The following is a 20,280-nucleotide window of genomic DNA, read 5'->3' as shown; positions in this document are numbered from 1 at the left end:
ACAAATGCATTTTACTATTCCCCACCTTGTGAGGGGTGCCTTCCTTCTTCTCAGCAAGTTATATGAAATTCCGGACATTACAGTCATAATATCTAGACTCCAGTTCTGACTTTGGCGGTTATTGTTTGTGATTCCTGGCAATTCACTTAGTTTTTTTGAGCCTCCGATCCCTCAACTATGAAATAAGGAGGGTAGCATGGAATCTCTGCCTCACAGATTTGGTGGGAAGATTAAATGAAATAAGGTGAAAAGCACTTAATAAATTAGAAAATGCTCTACAAAAGCTAATTTTTATTTAATAAACAATAAGCTATGTTTTCCCTCCCCATTACCTGGGACCACTTTGTTTGGAATAACAACCTAGAGACTTGATCAGGGCAGCCCAGAGCGCCCTCGTTTGCCAAATGTGAGAGGAAGAGTGCCTTAACAATGATTCAGAAGTAGATAATAACTCCAATCAAGCCCTCAGAGGCTCATCTGGGGGTAAATTGGCAGTTCTTGTCTCAAACAGTAGTAGTCAGGGGCCATTTTCATTATTCTTCTGTGTTAGTGATAAGGAAGAAAAATTGTAGTATATATACAATACAGGTGGACCTCACTTTATGCAAATCAACATATGGAAATTCTTAACTACACAATATACTGATTAAAAGGAAATGTTTCTTCTTTAAAAATTCTTGCTGAGATTCTTTCCAAGTGCCACTACCATCTTATTTACATTATTAATAACTAATAATCATCCTTTCAATTCTGTGAAATAGTACTGATACACTAAGGAGATTATGAGCTTGAACCCATATAAACATTTTTTGTAACACCAAGCACTAGTCAAAACTCCTTTGCAGTTGCATATTTGTTTGAAGAAATATAAATCAGACACTAGCACCTACCACAAGATTTGGTTTAAAGGGCAGTGAACAGGAGGCATAAATATGGAGAGTCTAGACTAACCGGAAAGTACAGTTTTGTTTAAAAATCAGTTTGCTGTTTCCCCTTTGATGATCAAAAATCCTAACGCAGAAATGGATGAGGAATATTGATTCTATTGATGATGATGATAATCAATTTCCTAGAACAGAGAGAGGTTTCTCTACTAAAGGGCAATGTAGGATAGACAGAGACAACTTCCAAGCCAAAATGTTCATACAGCAAGATTCCTCCATTTAGAAAACTATCTTTTAAACTAGTCTTGGTATGTAATACAATAATTAGAAGTTCTATCTAAAACAGTCTATTAAAAATCTTTAAAGTTGGGGCAGAAATGTTTAAATCTACACTTTTGCACTCTAGATCTTTTGTGTGTGTCATGTCTAAATGTTTCAATCGCTTTAACGGGAATCACGTCTGCCTAAGAGAAAATAGGGCATGATGTAATTATCACTGGGCTTCATTAGAGAAGTCACCCCTTACCTAGAGCATTTGTTCTAAAAACCAGCTACTTAGTAAAGATTGATTTGACTACCTAGTGAGCTGTAGCTAAAGCCCTGTTACCTCTCAGTGAATTCAAAGCTCTTCTAGCTTTCACAGCTAATCTATTGCCTCTCACTCTTCAAGGTTTTCTGTGCCTTTGAAAAGACCACCTGAAGGGAAAGAGATTACTGATACAATTACAATAGAATCAGGTTAAAACAAGACATCAGGAACCCAAAAGAAGACAGCAATCACTGGGGGTTAAAATTAGATGATGTCCTCTTAGGCTCTTCATCTTCTTTCTAATTCTCCACACCCTCACTCTGTCCCCAAGAGCCAACCAGAATGTTAGAGGCCTAAATTTTGTTAACAAAGAATTGGTACTTGCAATTTAAAAAAAAAAAACAAAAAAAAAAACTGTCCTAATATTTATCTGGGAATCTATATTTAACTTATTCAAAATAAGGTGGCATTTGGAGAAACTGGATCACTCATACATCGCTGGTGGAAATATAAAATAATACAGCCACTCTGGGAAATGATTGAGCAGTTACTTTTAAAAACAAACAAACAACAACCAAAAAAACCCTAAATATGCAACTACTATATGTCCCAGCAATTACACTCCTGGACATTTATCCCAGTGAAATGAAGACTTGTGTTCACACGAAAACCTATACACAAATGTTCATAGCAACTTTCTTTGTAATAGCCAAAAAGTAGAAACAACCCAGAGATCCGGCAACAGACAGATCGTCAAACAAACTGGTTCATGCATGCCATGGAATACTTACTCAGCAATAAAATGGAATGAACTATTGGTGCACACAACTTGGATGAATCTGCAGGGGATTATGCTGAATGAAAAAAAGCCAATTCTAAAAGGTTACATACTGTATGATCCACTTATATAACATTCTTGAAATGACAAAATTATAGAAATGGAGGACAGATTATTGGTTGCGAGGAGTCAGTGTTGGTGCAAGGTGGAGGGAGAGCAGAGTGGCTATAAAAGGACAACAGAAGAGATCCTTGGAGTGATGGAAATGTTGCTGTTTCTTGACCATGTCGATGTCAATATCCTTGTGGTACTGTTCTATAGTTTTGCAAGATATTACTATTGGGGATAAACTGGGTAAAGGGGACAGGAAAGCTCTATATGAGTTCTTACAATTGCATGTGTTGGAAAAAGTGATCCCAAGACAAAAAGTTTAATTTTAAAAAATCAGACGGCAAAAAAAATAATAGGAAGATGAAAACCAAAATAATAATAGAAAAAAACTGTCATTAAACAAAAGGTCCTGTGTATCATCACTCAGAATGACAAACGTATCAAAAGCAAAGACAGTCTCAACATGTTGATTAAAACATAACATCCAGAGGCCCTTGAGAAGAGTGATCTGTACAATAAATAATGCTGATGACCAAATGGCAGAGTTGTTTAAAGTCTGGTCATAGTGAATCTGACAGCTTTTCCCAACTAGAATGTGAGCTCCATAAGGACAAGGAATATGTTGCGTTATTGAATGAATATAAGTTGTGCATTTTTTCCCAGTTATCTATTGCTGTGTACTAAACCATCCCAAACTCAGTGTCTTTGTATAATAGCAATCTAGGGTTTGCCTGGGCTCAGCTAGGCAGTTCTCACTCAGGTTGCGGTCAGAATGTGGCGCTGGTGGGGTCTGGAGCCTGGACTAAGAAGACCCAGAAGAGCTGGGGCTCCTTAGGCATCTCTCTATCTGTCTCCACGTGGTTTCTCCACATGGTGGCCCCAGCATAGCCAGACCTCTTACATGGTAGCTGAGGGCTCGCAGCACAAGTTCCCAAGAGCATCTGTGGAAGGTGCGTGGCCTTTTCTAACCCAGACTCAGAAGTCACACAGCAACCTTTATGGCTCTTGTTGAGAGTGGCCATGGTGTAATAAAAAGGCCTTGGGCTTCAGAGACAGGCAGACCTGCATTCACAGCCTAGTTCCCCCTTCTTGGCAAAGTGATTTAACCTCTTTGTAACCCAAGGTGAAACTGTTTTCTTAATAACTGGCATCAGAATTCACCTTTAGAAGGTATTCACTGGGAAAACATTTATTGGGTCAGGAGGTAAGAACTTTGGACCTCAGTGTAAGTTGAGAGGCAAGGCATTACAGACAAGGGCTAGACAGCTCTGAGTGTGACAAGGAGAGGAATCTGTGTTTGCTTCTGAGGAGAGGAGGTAAGAGGAAACTGCAAGATAGCAAAAGGTGCAAAGCAATGTGTACGACTAACCACCCCTCCCCACTGCCCTGAGAAGTTCCCTTCAACGGAGAGGCTAAAGGACATTATAAAAATGATAGAACGTCTATTACTAAACTGAAGGTTGTTTACAGTCACGTGTGCTTCTGTGTGTCCTTCTGTGCCATTCTCCCCTCCCTCTGCAGCTGACATACGAATTATACTTTAATGACAATGACTGTATTCACTTTTCAATGTAATGGCACAAAGTAGATATTCAATAAATAGTAACAGGTATTATAGCTATTGATCAAAAATTCAAATTTTACATGTCTTAATAAAAGTGACTAACTATTCTTGATATACCAGTTAAGGCCATCAGAGAAAATTAAGCTTAAAAGGGCTTAACCAATAATAGTGTGTTATTGGCTCAGTTAAGTGGCAAGGCCACAGGTAGAGTAAGCTTCAGAACTGGATGATCCATCAACTCAACAAGGTCATCAGAGATTGATTTTCTTTCCACCCTCTGCTCAGCTATGTACCATGTGACCTCCATCCTTCATCTTCAAGCCAATTCCCCTTGGCAGTGGAACGTGGCTGGCAACTGCAACTGAGCTGTGTTTCCCTCTTTGCATCTAGTAGGAGAGAACACACATTCTTGTCCCAACATTATACGCAAGAGTCCTGAAAGTCACCTTTATTGGACCGTCTGAGGTCTAGTGTCCGCTTCTAAATCAGTGACCGTGGACAGGGGCAGGGATGTACTGATTGGCCTGAGTCAGTCGTGGCCTATCTCTGGTGTGATATCTCTGGTGTTAGAAGAGGAGGTGGTTAGTTCGCCTCGAAGCATGTGGGCAATGCCAGGAAAGGGTAAGTTCCCCAAAGAATATCAGATTAGGGAGAAGCAAACAAAAAAATATCTACCACAATTGGCAAATACGGATTACAGGCAAAAATCCTCCAGATTATGCACTATGTGGGGGGAAATAATCAAGGGGAGCTTTGGTGATTCAAAAACAAGTTATATGGTTGTTTTTAACCACAGTTTAAAAGAAAAAGCTGGGAATTACAGCTATAACAAGAAAAAAAAACAAAGGGAAGAGAAAAGGATAATGGATTGAAAATGAAAACAGAAGTATTGGAAAGAAAAAACAGAGGCAAAGATAACTTAATTGTAAGAGTCTTGGCTCAAGAAGAAGCTAATAGGTTTGTTTTTTCCTTGAACACAAATGACACAGAGGCCTAATTATAAGTTTTATGAGAGTCATCAGCAAAATGGAACAGAAAAGAAAAGAACAAGAACAACTTGAAATAAATCTCACCTAAAAAAGGTGGGAGGGCTTCCCTGGTGGCACAGTGGTTGAGAGTCTGCCTGCCAATGCAGGGGACACAGGTTCGTGCCCCGGTCCGGGAGGATCCCACATGCCGCAGAGCGGCTGGGCCCGTGGGCCATGGCCGCTGAGCCTGCGCGTCCGGAGCCTGTGCTCTGCAACAGGAGAGGCCACAGCAGTGAGAGGCCCACGTACCGCAAAAAAAAAAAAAAAAAAAAAAAGATGGGAACAAATACTAAATAAGGGATGGATACAAGTAAAGAAGCATCTGAAACCCAATTATCTAATGGCAAAATTTATGCAACCTTTTTCCCTTTTAATGTATAAATTCTTTGAATACTACAAATGGAATAAATATAGTTAACAATAAATACTGAAATTGTATAATATTTGCATTCGTGTCCTGTGGCTGCTGCCACGAATTACCACAAACCTGGGGGCTTCAAACAACAGAAATTTACTTTCTCACAGTTCTGGAGGCCAGAAGTTTAAAGTCAAGGTGTCAGCAGGACAGTGCTCTCTGCTCCCTCCAAAAGCTCTGGGAAAGAATGCTTACTTACCTCTTCCAGCTTTTTTTTTTTTTTTTTTTTTTTGCGGTACGCGGGCCTCTCACTGTTGTGGCCTCTCCCGCTGCGGAGCACAGGCTCCAGATGCACAGGCTCAGCGGCCATGGCTCACGGGCCCAGCCGCTCCGTGGCACGTGGGATCTTCCCGGACCGGGGCACGAACCCGTGTCCCCTGCATCGGCAGGCGGACTCTCAACCACTGCGCCACCAGGGAAGCCCTCTTCCAGCTTCTGATGGCCCCAAGCATTTCTCGGCTGTGGCTGCATAACTTCAGCCTCTGCCCTCACCTCTGCATGGCCTTCTTCTCTGTGTCTGGGTCTTCTCCTCTTCTGTCTCAAATCTCTCTCAGCCTTTCTTTCATAGGAACTCTTGCCATTGGATTTAGGGCCCCCACCTACATAATCCAGGATGATCTAACCCCAATATCCTTAATTTAATCATATCCACAGAGACCCTTTTTCCCAATAAGGTGACATTCACAAGTTCCAGGCATTTGGACCTGGACATATCTTTTTGGAGGGCCGCCCCTCAATCTACTACAATATTTGTTAAAACAGAAAAATAAGCTAACCAAATTGTATAAAGATCCTAAGACTAGATTTAAATTTTCAAATCAATTATAGTTGCTAATAAAATGCTTATTTTTATTTTTTCTGCTTAATACAAGTAATTTATTTTATTAAATTAATGCACATATATGTAGTCATCTAGAATTTGTATCATTGTAGTTAAAGACATGCAGAGCAATTAGGTTAATGACAAATGGGTGAAATCCATTTCCATTAGTAATTTTTTAAAATGCAAAAAAAGGGGACTTCCCTGATGGTCCAGCAGTTAAGACTCCGCACACCCAATGCGGGGGCCCCGGGTTCAATCCCTGGTCAGGGAACTAGATCCTGCATGCTGCAGCTAAAGATCCCACATGCCGCAACTTCCCGCATATTGCAACGAAGATGCTGCGTGCCACGACTAAGACCCAGAGCAGCCAAATAAATAAATAAATATTTTTGAAGGCTTTGGGAAGCCATCGTACACACACTACCTTAATAAAATATATATTTGAATTATAAAACTCAGCTTATAAGTCAGGGTCTAGTCAGGAAAATAGAAACCAAGCTAGGTATTTCAAAGAGAGGGCATTTCATATAGGAAACTATATTGCTGGGAGAGCTGAAATGTCAAAAAGGAAGAGGTAGGTAACCCTGAGATCAGTAGGACAGAAAGACAGAAAGCAAGTGGGAAAACGAAGAGGAGGGGGCAGCACTATAATAGCACAGGACTGCACTTCTCACTGCGTCACTGGGAGCGCTAAACGGGATGCTGGGAACACCAGGGACAGGGCAGCCAGAGATGAAGTCACTTCTAGAGATACTGCCAGAAACAGAAAGAAAGAGACTTATGACTTCTCCCCTCTTTTCCTCTAATGCCTTCTAATTCTCTGCTGACACCTTCTACTGGCAGAACTTAACAGGAAGCCAGCTAGAAATGAGGCCTGGGAAATGCAGTTTCCAGGCTCTTAGCCCCAACATTTCAAAGCAGATTATAGGAGGGCTGATATAGAGCTCAGAGACAGCAAGTAAATAGCAGATCCAGTGATCTGGAAAAGCAAGTGTATTTCTACATTGCTGATAACACTGTGAGTCAGAACACAGCTAGAAATAAGAAACTCTTCATACTCATTGACTAAACAGTGCCACTTAGGGGAACATGACTGAAAGAAATAACTTAAAGGCAAAAAAGAAATAAAAAATTTGTACCAAGATGTTGAAAGTGGCACATTTATAACAGCAAAACCACGAAAACAGCCCATATACTCAACAGTAGGGAGATGATTAAGCAAACTGTGGTAAATGGATGTAATAAAATACTCTAAAGCTTAAAAAAAAAGAACCCATGTATTTCAAATAAGTATGAAAATGTTCACATGAAGTTAATTTAAGGAAAAAAAGTAGAACTTTTAGAACTGTATATGTATTATAATAATTGCAATTGTGTAAAAATGTACAAAAGCATATAAACAAAGATCAGGGGAGATGAAGTAATGTAACTAGTTTAGAGCTTAATGCTTCTTAGGCTTCTTTTCTTCTATAAAGTTGCTTAAGTTCTTAATTTAAAAAGAAAAGTAAGCGAGTCTTTAATTGTATATTTAGATTCCAAACCAAATGAAAATTATGTGTTTCATGTTAAGCTGCTTTGAAGAAAAAACCAACAACACACACACACACACACACACAATACAACCTGGCTAACAATTCCCACCATAGCACTTTTTACAACTCTGGCATGAGTCACTGCCATGGCCCGAGGCCAGTGTCCAATTGGTCTAGAGATTTTATTTTACAACCTGAGAAGACTGGCTCTCTCCCAGTGCCTCTGGTCTCCTGCCCTGAGCTGAGCCTTTCTTCTTGTTGCTATACTTCACGTATTTTACTACAGGCTAGGAACTGCTAAAGTTAACTAAAGCAATGAATAAAGATAACAGGGTGGGTAAAAAACAAAACAACAAAAACCAAAACAAACAAACAAAAAGCCCATTAGCCTGTTAATGACTATTCGGATTTTTGTAAATATTCATTGCTTCAAAATGGTCTGTTCTCCCCTGCCGCTGCCCCATCCTCTGCACAGACTGAAGTGCCTTATACCCTGCCTGAAACAAAACTCCCTAAACCCAGAGGGCAGAAAGGCCACACCTTTGATTCACCCCTCCCCTAGCCCATGTTGCTTCTCAGAACCTTGATATGCCAAGTACTTTGCACTCATGAACTCTGCCTCATTAACAGGCTCATACAGATGCTTGTCACAGCTGCCTCGTGACAACTGGGAGTCTGAGAGTATGTGGTTACAACAGGGAAAGTATGACAGCATAACTGCCTCCTGCAGGGACCTGCTGGCAGATTGCCCAAGAGACCTTGGCCATCCCCTGGGTTGGCTCTCTGTGTGGTTGATTAAGCAGTTAGAGGCCTTCCAGGAGAAACAAGCGCCCAACTCGATTAGCTTGTCATTTTTGCCTTTTGTGATGACTTGAGAATCATCTTCCAAACGGTGTCTAGATTCCTGTTCCAGTTTCTCCACCTACCATCTGTGTGACCCTAGGTAAGTTATCTCAGCCTCCACGCCTCGGTTTCCTAATGTATAAAATGGGAGAAATAACAGGAAATAGCAGTAGCTGCTTCATAGTTTTGCTGCAAAGATCAGGGACAATGCCCTTAAGGCCTAATGGAGGATACTGCTAGTTTTCTACCCAAGATCCATTCTACTTTTCTTTTTTATTAACAGAAACACAGTTTTGTTTGAGGTGGCAATGTGCCCAGCTAAAAATACTCTGTCCACAGACTCTCTTACAGCTATGGTGACCATCTGATTCTGTTCTACAGAGAGGGGCTTCCAAGAAAAAGACAGTTTCTGATTAAAAAAAAAAAGGGACAGAGCCAGTTGGCATGTGTATTTTGCTCTTTGTCCTTCCTTTTTCTTTCTGTATAGAATGGGGATACCTGGAGGAAAAGCTGCCATCTTGGAACTAAGAGAACAAAAGCTACGTGCTAAGAATGGTAGATCAGGAAGCTAGGAGGAACCTGAGTTCTCTATGATTTTCTCAAGCTGCTGTACCAGGAGTGGGCTACCTACTTCCTAACTTCTTGTTAGATGAGAAAAATGAACTTCATTTGGCTAACCATTGGGGTCAGGTTTCTGTTATATGCAGCTGAGTGCTATCCTGACCTAAGCACTCAGCATACTGCCTGCCAATAGTAATACCTTAATACAGGTTACTTTTCATTTTTCTGTAAAGCGTCATGATTATAAGTCACCTGTCATGGCAATGAGCACTAAGAGAGTTTCACAGTTATTGCTCTGGAATTTAGTTATGGTAAATAGTGCATAAAGTTATCCCTTGTCAACTATGACTAGTAAAACATTCTCATTATTCAGAGACACTGGCTGTAATAACATTTGTTAAAATAGAATTTGACATTGTACTGTTGTTTTTTAAATTGCTGCTAGGTTATATTCAGCTAGTCGTCTGAGGAGATGATTTTACTGATAAATCTAGAAAATTTATGAGGGGGAAGGGAATAGGACATTGAAAAAAAATTTTTTTCCCTCTTGGTTAATCTTTCTTTTTTTTTTTTTAACAAATTTATTTCTTTATTTATTTTTGGCTGAGTTGGGTCTTTGTTGCTGTGCAAGGGCTTTCTCTAGTTGCAGCGAGTGGGAGCTGCTCTTCCTTGCATTGCGCAGGCTTCTCATTGCGGTGGCTTCTCTTGTTGCGGAGCAAGGGCTCTAGCCATGCGGGCTTCAGTAGTTGCAGCACACGGGCTCAGTCGTTTTGGCTCGTGGGCTCTAGAGTGCAGACTCAGTAGTTGTGGCGCACAGGCTTAGCTGCTCCATGGCATGTGGGATCTTCGCGGACCAGGGCTTGAACTCGTGTCCGCCTGCATTGGCAGGCAGATTCTTAACCACTGTGCCACCAGGGAAGTCCTTTTTTTAATTTAATTTTACTTATTTTTTTATACAGCAGGTTCTTATTAGTTATCCATTTTATACATATTAGTGTATATATGTCAATCCCAATCTCCCAATTCATCCCACCACCACCACCCCGCTCCCGCCACTTTCCCCCCTTGGTGTCTATATGTTTGTTCTCTATATCTGTGTCTCAATTATTGCCCTGCAAACCAGTTTATCTGTACCATTTTTCTAGGTTCCACATATATGCATTAATATACAATATTTGTTTTTCTCTTTCTGACTTACTTCACTCTGTATGACGGTCTCTAGGTTCATCCACATCTCTACAAATGATCCAATTTCGTTCCTTTTTATGGCTGAGTAATATTCCACTGTATATAGGTACCACATCTTCTTTATCCATTCATCTGTCAATGGGCATTTAGGTTACTTCCATGACCTGGCTATTGTAAATAGTGCTGCAATGAACAATGGGGTGCATGTGTCTTTTTGAATTACAGTTTTCTCTGGGTATATGCCCAGTAGTGGGATTGCTGGGTCATATGGTAATTCTATTTTTAGTGCTTTAAGGAACCTCCATACTGTTCTCCATAGTGGCTGTATCAATTTACATTCCCACCAACAGTGCAAGAGGGTTCCCTTTTCTCCACACCCTCTCTAGCATTTGTTGTTTGTAGATTTTCTGATGATGCCCATGCTAACTGGTGTGAGGTGATACCTCATTGTAGTTTTGATTTGCATTTCTCTAATAATTAGTGATGTTGAGCAGTTTTTCATGTGCTGCTTGGCCATCTGTATGTCTTCTTTGGAGAAATGTCTGTTTAGGTCTTCTGCCCATTTTTGGATTGGGTTGTTTGTTTTTGTTAATATTGAGCTGAATGAGCTGTTTATATATTTTGGCAATTAATCCTTTGTCCATTGATTTGTTTGCAAGTATTTTCTCCCATTCTGAGGGTCGTCTTTTGTCTTGTTTGTAGTTTCCTTTGCTTTGCAAAAGCTTTTAAGTTTCATTAGGTCCCATTTATTTATTTGTGTTTTTATTTCCATTACTCTAGGAGGTGGATCAAAAAAGATCTTGCTGTGATTCATGTTAAAGAGTGTCCTTCCTATGTTTTCCTCTAAGACTTTTATAGTGTCCGGTCTTACATTTAGGTCTCTAATCCATTTTGAGTTTATTTTTGTGTATGGTGTTAGGGAGTGTTCTAATTTCATTCTTTTACATGTAGCTGTCTAGTTTTCCCAGCACCACTTATTTAAGAGGCTGTCTTTTCTCCATTGTATATCCTTGCCTCCTTTGTCATAGATTAGTTGACCATAGGTATGTGGGTGTATCTCTGGGCTTTCTATCCTGTTCCATTGATCTATATTTCTGTTTTTGTGCCAGTACCATGTTTTCTTGATTACTGTAGCTTTTTAGTATAGTCTGAAGTCACGGAGTCTGATTCCTCCAGCTCCGTTTTTTTCCCTGAAGACCGCTTTGGCTATTCAGGGTCTTTTGTGTCTCCAAACAAATTTTAAGATTTTTTGTTCTAGTTCTGTAAAAAAAAAAATGCCATTGGTAATTTGATAGGGATTGCATTGAATCTGTAGATTGCTTTTGGTAGTATAGTCATTTTCACAATATTGATTCTTCCAATCCAAGAACATGGTATATATCTCTCCATCTGTTTGTATCATCTTTAATTTCTTTCATCAGTATTTTATAGTTTTCTACATACAGGTCTTTTGTCTCCCTGGGTAGGTTTATTCCTAGGTATTTTATTCTTTTTGTTGCAATGGTAAATGGGAGTGTTTCCTTAATTTCTCTTTCAGATTTTTCATCATTAGTGTATAGGAATGCAAGAGATTTCTGTGCATTAATTTTATATCCTGCAACTTTACCAAATTCATTGATTAGCTCTAGTAGTTTTCTGGTGGCATCTTTATGATTATTTATGTATAGTATCATGTCATCTGCAAACAGTGACAGTTTTACTTCTTCTTTTCCAGGACATTGAAATATTTTGATGAACATTTATTTTGTTTGGTGGAAAGAAATGTTCATTTCCAAGAGATGCTTGCTTTATTTTCATTTATGAATATAGTAGATTAGTTTCTTTGCAACTCAAGAACATTTTAATGCTTTCTAAGTAAGACAGGTGGTGGGGGTAGGGAGAAGAGAATGTTGTTGATTCATCCAAGAGTAAATCTGAAATTTACTTAAAAGCTCTAGGAGATTTGTCAAGACTTTCTGAAGGGTTAGTATATGACACCATAAATAGCTTGCCCTCATATCTCTGCTTCATCAAGCTCCTCTACTTGGACTGAAATATGGAGTCACTCCCAACATCAGAAAAGCTATTTCTAGTTTCTGTCTGGAAATATAACTTCACCATGTTGACCAGGGTGAAATCAAAGAAACTATCCGATGTCTCCTCAATCCACTAATTATATTGCAGTCCTCTTTTCTCCATTTTTATACTTTCTTGTTCAAGTAGAGGAAAGCAACAGGATAGGTTGGGTTATGCTACAGTCACAATATTAAAATCTCAGTGGCTGAAGATATCAAAATTTGTTCCTTGTTCATTCTCTTCAGTCTTCATGAGTCAGCAGGACACTCTTCTCATTACAGTCATTGAACCCAAGCTGAGAGAAACCACCACCTTGAATGTTGCCAGTCATCACATCAAAGGAAAAAACCTTGTATTGGCAGTTTCAAATATGTATCACTTTTGCTCACAACTCAATAGCTAGAACCAGTCCCATGGCCCCAGGCAACCAAAAGTGGACCTTGAAGGGCAATCCTACCATGTACTGAAAAGGGAAGCACCAATAAGAGTTGGCAAATTTCACTGACATTAGAGAACCAGCATCACTGAATGCCTGTTATATACCAGCTGTGTGTCACAGCACTTGTGTTATCTAATTCTCAAAACAAATTTTGATATTAACTTTAATTTTCAGATGAGAAATCTGAGGCTTACACAGGTCAAGTCATTTGTCCAAGAGTCCCATCAAATATGTGGATTTGATTTGTTTCATCTGATTCCAGAATCTGAGCTTTTTCTATTATTTCCCCAAGTCTCCTAGTATAACATGTTCAGCTGCTCACAACCTCACAACCTTGAGGGTTCGAGTGGAATAGGGGGGTAGGGAATGGAGAGAAGGGTAGGGTTTATTGTTAAGAAATACTTTTCTCCACAAAGCCAAATGGTCCATATTTCTGTGGCCTCATTAGTACCACGAGGGGACCAAACAAAGTAACCTAACCAAGGATCTGAAATTGAACCCACCAGAACAGAAACAAAAAATGACTAAAACGAGATTGTGGAAAAGGAGATACTAAGGATGCCAAGTGAATCAGTGCCATCAAATTGAGAGGCAGCATCATGCTATTTCTTTTCCTCAAAAACCTTCAAGGGATCCCTTCAGAATGCCTCGCATTACCCAGGGTGAAGCCCTATTTTTTTTTTTTTCTTGCGGTACACTGGCCTTTCACTGCTGTGGCCTCTCCCGTTGCGGAGCACAGGCTCCGGACGCGCAGGCTCAGCGGCCATGGCTCACGGGCCCAGCCGCTCCGCGGCATGTGGGATCTTCCCGGACCGGGGCACGAACCCGTGTCCCCTGCATTGGCAGGCGGACTCTCAACCACTGCGCCACCAGGGAAGCCCTGAAGGCCCATTTTTTTAAGGAGCTCTCTTGGCTGTTCCATAATTCTCAACCTTAATCCATAAGATTATTTACAGTTTTGGGAAGTTCATTAAAAGCATTATGTATATATCAATATTATTGCTCTGAATATACGAATGCTGACAGGGATTCACATTTTGACTTGAAGTATGTACTCAAGCATGCCTGCGATATGGATTCTATCTAGAAGTCTCAGGCAAATCACGGTTGTGTACCATAGAACTGCTTCTACGAGGGATGTAATTTTCAGTAAGGAGAGAATGATCCTTTAAGCTTTTAAAATGTTTTTTTCACTGTGACTCATTTCTACTCCATTGTTAATGGTAAGACCTTCAGTATTCAACAAAAGTTGAAGATGTGGATATGATATAGCTAGATTTTGATTTCTCTAAGTACACACTAAAAAAACCCCTCTAAACTTGAAGCCATATAATTCCTCCTGTTGTGAAGACTGTACCTAAAAATGCTTGTGATGTTATATTACATGTAAAAGGCAGTCCTTACACTTTTACAACACCATTGGTTCTAGAGCTGCTGGGCAGCCAGTTCTCACCAGCTTCAATATAGCAACCTGGAGTGCTTGCACGGGTCAATGCCCCAGCTCACCTCTGATTAGGTCTATTTTTTTTTTTTTTTTTTGCGGTACGCGGGCCTCTCACTGTTGTGGCCTCTCCTGTTGTGGAGCACAGGCTCCGGACGCACAGGCCCAGCAGCCATAGCTCACGCGGCTGCTCCGCGGCATGTGGGATCTTCCCAGACCACGGCACGAACCCGTGTCCCCTGCATTGGCAGGCGGACCCTGAACCACTGCGCCACCAGGGAAGCCCTAATTAGGTCTATTTTAGCAACACTTGTGTGTGTTATAGATTACAGATGATCCCCACCCCGCCCCCACCTCTTAATTTTTCTTTAGTATTACTTTTATAACACTTTTATGACAAATGTTTTTTTTATTTGAAAAGTGCATTTACAGTAAGAGATCAAATACTGCAGATTACACACTCCTATATTACTATTTTTTTTAATGGAAATCACTATGAAGATAGAGTATCAAAGACTCAGAATCATACTCTTAAAATAATCAGTAAGGCATGGAAGTCAAAACTCAATTTTAAGAGGAATGTCCTAGAGTTGAGGGTCAACTCCGCCTTATAACAGCCAAAATTTAAGTCACCTGAATAAACAGACAGACAAGAAGGAAAGGGCAACCTGAACTCTGCAAACTCTCATATTTAAAAGAAGAAACAGAAGAGGTAATTCCAATTGACCCCTTGTGTTTTATGGGTTTTGCATCTCTGGGAAGGTTAAGATGACAGCCCATTCTAAACACACGTCCATTTACATTAGCAGCCTTTTCTATGGGTGACTTAAGTTCATATTTGAAACATTCCAACAGAGAAACAGAAAAGACATCAAAGGACCAAATAAATCCACACAAACATGGGAATTTGAAAGCCAGTTTATTTGGACTTTATCTCACTCTTATTTGCCCACCACAATCCAAATGAGACCATAAAACAGTCAGTATACGAAAGACCTGCTTTTCATAGTCATAACAGTATAGATCTGGACTGTCTTTGGGGAATGTTACAGTGGATGTTTTGGTTGTGTTAGCAAAGGGGACTAGGGGAGGATGTTGGGACAATTATTTTACTAACATATTTTAAATGTCTCAAATAGGTGTCAAGTTCCTGTCTGAACACTAATTAAGCCTGGATACTAAAAATGAATAAGAACAGGTTGAGAGCAGTTTTTATAGTACGTGGGTGGTTAACCGAAATGGCCATGACTGGAATGGCCCTGAACACCCCAACTTTGATGATGTAATTCAAGTTGAACAGTTTAACTTTCCAGAGGCAGACGGTCTAGGTCTAGCTAGATTCCTTTGTTTTAGCCTAACATTCTCTTTCTGATGACTTTTCCCCTTCTTCTCTTACGCTCCTTCCTCCCTTGATGGTATCATTACATATGGAAAATTACAGATGTTTAGTTTATATAACAGGCAAGATTAATATTTACTTTTTAAAAAATCTGGTACAAGGATAAAATCCATATAACAGCACATACAATACTCACATAAAAAACTCTGGGGCCCTTAACTTTTGTAATGGCTAAGGAATGTTTTTAAATGGAGAGGAAGAAATGATGAGAATGTTTGCTCCAGGATGCAGACATCAGTTCCCTGGTGCCATTAGCTCAAAAATAATTAAATGTAACTATGAACAGGGGAAGTTGTTAAGTCAATGGTATTTTTTTAGGAACTTCTTACTTTGCAACCTGGCTAGACTGATTTTCTGGGTTTGTCCAAGGACTGCAGAGATAAAAAATGATGTGAACAGAAGATAAAAACTGAAGTTCTAATGGGTACAACCCAGAGGAAGGCTGTGGAGTTGATGAGAAAGAAGCAGATGTTAAATACTTACTTAACTTCTTTAACGGTGTCTTAACTAGTGGCATTACCATTAATCAAAGCTGCCAATTTAAGTACTGGTTCTTTAAGAAAAAAATCAGAAAGGGGTCCTTTGTCCTTTGTTAACACAAACATAAATATTTGTACAACAGAGAGAAATGCCCTTCTGTGGTTTTCTCCTTTCAGGGATGACTGGATAATATTTAGTTAGAAAAACATAATGATCGATGACTGGCAAAGTTTTATGTTTTATATCACTGAGAGGAGATATTTTTATATTTTTGGCTTGTTTATATGTGCAGTCACCAGTACTAGTCATTGAGTTTCTTACATGCTTTTTGAAATATGTATTATTCTTTCTAGGTCTAGCCAATGTGAGCTAGTACTTTTCCATAAAGGTTGCCCTTTTCAACTTAAAGTTTTTTAATTTAAAAATCATAAATGCAGGGCTTCCCTGGTGGCGCAGTGGTTAAGAGTCCGCCTGCCGATGCAGGGGACGCGTGTTCGTGGCCTGGTCCGAGAAGATCCCGCATGCCGCAGAGCGGCTGGACCCGTGAGCCGTGGCCGCTGGGCCTGTGCGTCCGGAGCCTGTGCTCCGCAATGGGAGAGGCCACAGCAGTGAGAGGCCCGCGTACCACAAAAAAAAAAAAAAAAACATAAATGCTAATTATAAAAATATAAACAATGAAGAGGAATATAAAAAAAATTTTAGAGTAAAATTTTTACAGTAACTTGTTCTCCGTTACCCTTCTCCTCTTCATACTCATTTTAGCTGTCTGTTGCTGCATAAAAAATTATACCCCCCCAAAAAAAAAAATTATCCCCAAAATGTAATGGCCTAAAACAATAAATATTTATTATCTCACACAGCTTCTGTGGGTCAGTAATCTAAAGTGGCTTAGCTGGGTGGTTCTCAGCTCAGAGTCTTTCACAAATTGCAATCATGGAGCCAGCAGGATTGCAGTCATCTGAAGGCTTGACTGGGGTTGCAAGATCTGCTAACAAGGTAGGATCCACCCACACACCTGGCAAGTTAGTGCTGGTTGTTGGCAGGAGGCCTCAGTTCTTTACCACGTGGACCTTACCACAGGGTTGCTGGGTGTTTTCACAAGGTGGAAGCTAGTTATGCCCAGGGTGAGTGATCCAAAAGATGGCAAGGAGGAGGCTGAAAGTCTTGTATGACCTAATCTCGGGAATCACACACAGACACACACCAAATCCAAGCCACACTCAAGGGGAGGGAAATTGGTCCTCACTTTTGGAGACAGGAGTACTGAAGTACTTGTAGACATACTTTAGAACTACCATAGTGCTCCTATTCTTTAAAGGATAATCACTGTTAATATATTGTTATATAACGTTTTAGACATTTTTCTATGCACATACAAATACATATATGAGGTACATATGAATGTATATCTATTACATATACATGTTTTACATATATTTATAGTTGTTTAGAAAATGCTATGAATATTATTTTAAAAATTTTTATTCATTACATAATACGTTAAGGATATCATTTCTCCTTGTAACACATAGCTCATTCTTTTTAATAGCTGCATAGCATTTCATTAGATACTAATAACATAATTTATTTAATCATTTCCCCAAAGATGTACATTTGGGTTGTCTACAGTTTTTTTGTTACTATGAATAATATTGCAGTACACATCCTGGTACGTAAAACCTTGCCTGCTTATTTAAGTATTTCTGCATGATACATTCTTATAAATGGAATTGCTGTATCAAAACATTTCTGCTTTTACTATTTTGATAGGTACTATCAAATTGCCCTTCAAAAGTTTCCTTTCTATGCACAGTTACATTACTCTTACTCATCCTCTCTGTTTACTGATTATTCCTACTGCCTGTGGTATCTGTGCAGAATTTTCTCATCTCTGGTGTCTTTTAGCTTTTCCAACACCTAATTTGTATTTCTCATGAAATGTTTCTGAGATAATCTAATTATCTACCTAATCACCATTCCATTATTCCTGTTTGGGCAGATCTGTTTCTCCAGGCCATCCCATATATCTCGGCCCTACAGCTTGGCTGTCCTTGAATCAAGCAACCACTTCTGGCAGAATCGGCTGCAGACTGGGGGTGGGAGATGGGTCAGGAGATACCATTAAACAAACCCTGTCTGAAGAACCACCCAGGGCTACTTTTCTACCATGAGGCTGTGGGTATGGTAAGTATTCAGAGGTATGACTAGCCCTTTAGAGTGATTTTACCTAAGACACTCAAACCTTAGAGACTCAATGACCCATGAGAAAAGCAGAAATAATTAGATGCCTTCCACCTGTTACATAGGATTGTTATGAGCATGAAATAAAATATTGTAAATTGTAATGCACTGCGTGAAATGAAACAACTAGCAAAAGCCGTGGCATATACTAGATGCTCCATCAACAGTGGTGTAACAAGATGCTGTACAGTGCCCAGTACTAAAATGATCTATTCAGGCCCACCAGAGCATGAAGCACCACTCAGCCTTAGTCTGGGGCACTACCAGGCACTGGGGCTGCGGGCAGGGCGAGCTGACGGTGCCCGTCAGAAGAGCCATCAAGTCTGCTGTCATTCCTGCCCAGACCGCCTGGGAACAAGTGGGGGACTTTGGGCAGGAGGTGTGGGGGGCTGCAGAGTCCTTGAGGAGAGGCTATTCCCTCTTCTCACCAACCAGGGAAGAGAAGGTACTTCCTCTTCCTGAAGCACCGGGAGGGAAGCTTCACGTGTGTGTGTGTGTGTGTGTGTGTGTGTGTGTGTGTGTGTGTGACCACATCCATTCCTGCGCCACCGAGTCAGGGACATGTGAAAGTGTCTCGTGTGAAGCTGTCAGTGCTGGAACTAGCAGAGATCCCGCCGACACCCCGTATGGAAAAAGGGGTGGGAGGAGGAGGATGGAGTCGAGAAAGAACAGACGGTCTTTTTTTTGTTTTTAAGTTTCCCCTAAAGTTAAAATTTTTAATTAAAAAGACTATTATTTTCCTTCTTAAAACTCTCTTTTTATGGTAAAATATAGACATAGACAGAAAAAAACATTAAATGTTCCACTTAATGAGTTATCAAAGAAATATCTGTGTAACTATCACTCAGGTCAATAAATAAAACATTGCCAACACCCCAGCCCTCTCCACCTGTGTCTCTTCAAAATCAGAAAACCCTCCCTCCCCCAAAACGTAACCATGACTTGACCTTTATAATAATCATACTCTTGGTCTTTTTCTTTTTGAAAAAAAATTTAAGCTTGCATCCCAAACATTATACTTCAGTATGGCTTGTTTGGGGAATTTATATAAATGGAATCACACAGTGTGGATATACATCAATTTGTATATCTATGCTACTGTTGATGGGCATTTGGTTTGTTTCCAATTCAGGACTATTATTAACATGTTGCTGTAAACATTCTTTTTTTTTTAATTTTTTAATTTAATTTAATTTTTTTTACACAGCAGTTTCTTATTAGTCATCAATTTTATACACATCAGTGTATACATGTCAATCCCAATCTCCCAGTTCATCACACCACCACCACCGCCCCCCGCTGCTTTCCCCCCTTGGTGTCCATACGTTTGTTCTCTACATCTGTGTCTCAATTTCTGCCCTGCAAACCAGTTCATCTGTACCATTTTGCTAGGTTCCACATGCTGCTGTAAACATTCTTATACATGATTACGGGTGTGTATGTATACATTTCTTTAGGTTGTATAGCTAGGAGTGGAATTGTTGGGTGATAGAGTATGGGAATTCTCAACTGGACTATAGAATGTTTTCCAAGTGGATTCCCAATGTACATTGCCACAAGCAGTTTAGGAGAGTTCTCTATGCTTCGCATCTAAAATGATCATTTTTCATTCTGAGATAATGTACTTCTGTATGAAAAAGACCTTTTAAAAAAAAAGTGATAAAAATGATAATGGTAGAATTAACAGATTACTCTTTCTAAATGGCTTTACGTGGTAAAATAAAGATCTAATGGTTCCATTTAGGCCCTATTTCCCGCCTGAAATCTTACTGGATCATGACATCCCAAATGCTAGAAACCACTGTCTCACATAACATGATATAGATTGTTCCTAATTATTATTTTCACATCAAAAACCACTTGATATGTATAGCAGCCAGCCTCCAAGATGGCCCCCAGTGAACCTTCTCTCTTGGTATTCATGCTTTTGTGTAGACGTTCCACAATGAATATGGGCTGGTTTTGTGAC

The 20,280-nt window shown here is 39.9% G+C and overlaps 2 long non-coding RNA genes across 2 annotated transcripts in view; both read right to left on the bottom strand.

Moving 5' to 3' along the window:
• The window catches only part of LOC125964949 (uncharacterized), a 260,419-nt gene extending 249,669 nt beyond the window's left edge, over window positions 1–10,750 (bottom strand). Inside the window, exon 1 of the long non-coding RNA XR_007478279.1 lies at window positions 10,700–10,750. This is a non-coding gene — a long non-coding RNA (uncharacterized LOC125964949). The remainder of the gene's footprint in view (window positions 1–10,699) is intronic.
• LOC125964950 (uncharacterized) overlaps window positions 1–20,280 on the bottom strand; it is a 340,974-nt gene that overhangs the window by 299,138 nt on the left and 21,556 nt on the right. The gene's annotated exons all lie outside the window — the stretch shown is intronic.

This window comes from Orcinus orca, chromosome 7 (genome assembly GCF_937001465.1).
Source record: "Orcinus orca chromosome 7, mOrcOrc1.1, whole genome shotgun sequence".
Taxonomy (NCBI): Eukaryota; Metazoa; Chordata; class Mammalia; order Artiodactyla; family Delphinidae; genus Orcinus; species Orcinus orca.
The sequence above is the reverse complement of the archived record's forward strand: the minus strand, read 5'-3'. Positions and strand labels throughout refer to the sequence as shown.